This window comes from Penaeus monodon, chromosome 43, assembly GCF_015228065.2.
Source record: "Penaeus monodon isolate SGIC_2016 chromosome 43, NSTDA_Pmon_1, whole genome shotgun sequence".
In the NCBI taxonomy this organism is placed as follows: domain Eukaryota; kingdom Metazoa; phylum Arthropoda; class Malacostraca; order Decapoda; family Penaeidae; genus Penaeus; species Penaeus monodon.
The window spans coordinates 6073489-6077663 of NC_051428.1; positions in this window are offsets into that span (position 1 = coordinate 6073489).

Below are 4175 nucleotides of genomic sequence, written 5' to 3' on the forward strand. Positions count from 1 at the left end.
CGTCATTTCCTTAGCTGCAGTCTACATTTATTTCAGGTTTCATTTCAGCACTTCAGGTGAATGGATAAATTTTGCTCGGGGATTTAAAATTTGGTTGAGGTTTTATCGTTCCCGTATTTAAAAAAAACCCTCTGGGGCGGAGTGTGTAACCAGAGACCAAAACGGGGTAGTGCTGCGGCAACGGCCCCTCCCACCGTCCCTCGTATGTGCGTCTGTGTGTGTGTGTGCGTATGTGTGTATGTGCGTGACGGAAAATTTATCGTCAGGGACACGGAGGTTGTATAAAGAGGTTTCCACCATAGAGGAATGTAAGAATTTTCACCATTTCTGTAAAAAGAAATATGACCCAGACCGTTCATACACAAGACCAATCTACTGTACAGGGGTCACACACACTGATCTCATTAGGTTATGCCAAACTTATACCAAAATGTGTCCCTAACTCCCTTCCCCCTCCCTCCCCCTCCCCAACCTTCCTGCGGCCTGCCCTCCCCTGACCTAGAGGTGAAGGTGCGGCGTCCTCGGAGTTGTGGGGAGGAGGGAAAGGTGGAGAAGGGGGAGGGGGGGAAGAAGGAGGAATGGGAGGGTAGTTCTCACTGCGTTACAATACCTTTCAACTGGTTATGCGACGACCTACTCGTAGTGAGAAGAAGGACAGAAGTGAAAGATAAAATCACTGGACCATGACACTGAATGCTTGAGGTCACTTACGTAGGGATTATGTGTTAGGGAATATGTGCTGGGAATCATTTACCAGGAGATATATGTTAGGAATTATAGATCAGGAATTATATACTGGGAGTTATATATTAATGGTTAGTCTCTAATGCCTGTCAATAACATAAATATTCAAATGCGTTCAAATAATGAGGATAGACCAAAGCTAAAAAAAATGAAAGAACACTTTTTTTGGCCCATATTTCACATTGAGAAAAAAAATAGTGTAGACGTTGATGTGTTAAGAGGGAGAGAGGGAGGGAGAAAGAGAGAGGGAAAAGTAGAAAGAGAGGGAGAGAGAGAGAGAGAGAAAGAAAGAGAGAGAGAGAGAGAGAGAGAGAGAGAGAGAGAGAGGGATGAGAGAGAGAGAGAGAGAGAGAGAGAGAGAATGAAACGGGAGAGAGAGAGAGAGAGAGAGAGAGAGAGGAGAGAGAGAGAGAGAGAGAGAGGAGAGAGACAAAGAGAGAGCGAGAGAAAAACATAGAGAGAGAGAGAGAGAGAGAGAGAGAGAGAGAGAGAGGATGAGAAAAGAGAAAGAGAGAGAGAGAGAGAGAGAGAGAGAGAGAGAGAGAGAGAGAGAGAGAGAGAGAAAGAAAGAGAGAGAGAGAGAGAGAGAGAGAGAGAGATCTGTGCAATGTGTCGTGGTGAATTTGGTGTTTTTTTTCGAAATGTTAAAATTATCGGCCTTATTTGTGTAGATAAAAAAAATAATTATAATCTTTTATCGCATCAGCCATTTAGGTCATCACCGGCATAAAGAAACTTCAGAAAACAGTTTGCATAGAGGTGATAATGCATTTACCAGGAATACAGCTAAACGCCCCTAATGGCATTACCAGTACAAGTAACACACGTGAAGTTGCCAGAATTGGAAGTTGTGAAGTTCAGGTTGAAAGGTCATTGTCACCAACGCGATTTAAGTTCAGGTTGACTAACTTGCGGACTCAGGAAAACTCTGTAATGACCAGATCAACATGGATGCACACGCACACCCGCTGCCACCTACGCACATGCACATGTACACACACGCATACAGATACTCACTGACTCACTCACACTCATTGGCTCAACTCACTCTTTCACCTACTCACATCAACACACAGACCCACCCACACACACACACACACACACACACACACACACACACACACACACACACACACACACACACACACACACACACACACACACACATTCAGTATGTATAAAAGTGTGTGTGTGTGTGTGGTGTGTGTGTGTGTGTGTGTGTGTGTGTGTGTGTGTGTGTGTGTGTGTGTGTGTGTGTGTGTATGCATTATATCTATATACATCTATCTATCTATATATATAGTCGTCTCTGTATGTTTACATGTGTTTATAACTAGGCCTACATTTGCAAGTATCATCAGTTGGTCAGTATATAAAGCATCAACACGATGTTTTGATAACTATGTGTTTCAGAAATTCTTATCATCGATCTATTATCATTAACACTACAGTTTGGTATATGTTTTCAGATTAAAGGCAAACGTGTTTTGTTATCATTTAAATGCAAATCCAGTGTGTGTGTGTGTGTGTGTGTGTGTGTGTGTGTGTGTGTGTGTGTGTGTGTGTGTGTGTGTGTGTGTGTGTGTGTGTGTGTTCACGTACGTTATATATACTTATCTATACATGCGTAGGTGTGCGTGCACGAGTATATGTGAATATGCTCTATGTGCGTGTCATACCGAATGATTATATATCGATGATTCAGTGCCTGTGCATTACAGTGCCTGTGCATTAGATAGCAAACAAACAAATAAACAGACACACATACAATACACGGCAACAAACAAAGACAAACACGCACACGCACACACACACACACGCAAGTACAGTCACGCATACACAGGCACCAGTCACAGGGCGCAGGTAACAGCAAGAGGTAACTGTATCTTTTGTGAACTTAACACCAACACGTATCATAACAAAGGCAGAGAGAGAAAGGGAGGGGAGGAGGGAGGAAGGGAGGGGGGAGAGGGAGGGAGGGAGGGAAGAAGGGAATGAGGGAGGGAAAGGGAGAGAGGGAGGGAGGGAGGGAATGAACGAGAGAGAGAAAGAGAGAGAGAGAGAGAGAGAGAGAGAGAGAGAGAGAGAGAGAGAGAGAGAGAGAGAGAGAGAGAGAGAGAGAGAGAGAGTTAGAGAGAGAGAAATAAGAAAAAGAGTGAGAGATAACCGTGCACTTGACACCAAATTTTAGTCGCAAATATGTCGTCAGCGCCTATGAACCGTATCTTTTCAACCTACACACACTAACACACTTAAGCATTGATAAATAAACACTAAATATATGCTTATTGTTTTTATGTCTTTTATATTGTTATTAAAATGAGGTCAATTTCTTGTGTGTAGTTTGATGCAATGACATTTGTGATGATAATGGTAATAATATTACTAATGATGATGACAAAATAAGATAATGATAACGGCACTCAAGATAATAACGATTGTGGTGATAGTTATGATAGAAAAAAAAACATGATGATGATAATGATAATAGTGATAATGACAATAATGATAATTGTTAAGAATAGTAATGAAAATAATAATAATAATAATGATAATGAAAGTAGTAACGGTAATGATAACGATGATGATGATAACTATAAAAAAACATCTAGTATAATAGTGGTAACAGTAACAGTAACAACATTGATAACAGTAATAATGATAATGATAATAACAGTAGTAATAATAATGATTATCATGCATGGTGATGATAATGATGATGATGATGATGATGATGATGATGATGATGATGATGATGATGATGATGATGATGATAACAACAACAACAATAAAAAATAGATAAATAATAATAACAATAATAATAATGATAATAATAATAATAATAATAATAATAATAATAATAATAATAAATAGTGGTATTGATGGTGATAACGATAATAATGTCAGTGATAATATCTGTAGAGTAATAGTAGTAGCCCTAATAGTAAAACCACGTAGACAACAATGTAATAACTCAACAATGTAAATAATACACAGGATTATGACTTCATACGAGGCACCACAACAAAACTGCGTGACCTTTTTTTATGTGACGTCATATCCGGATATTAATCAAGTGTTGATATGCTGAGTCATGCTTTGTTTACCTCTTTCTTCTAAAGACATGAAAAAAAGGGAAAAGAGGCAATCCCTAAGTTTGAAATGACTCTTATTGCATCATGTCTTTCTGTTGTAACACTGAGAAATAATGGCATATGTGTGTGTGTCTGTGCGTGTTTCTCTGTATGTTTTTTTTTTCACATATTTGTCTATCTGTTCATCTGTCTTTCTATCTGTATGTCTAAATGTTTATCTGTCTGTAGGTCTATCTATCCATCCATCTATCAGTCTATCTATTTTTTATCCATCCATCTACCTATATTTATCTGTCTGTGTGAATGTCTCTGTCTCTGTCTCTGTCTCTCTCTCTC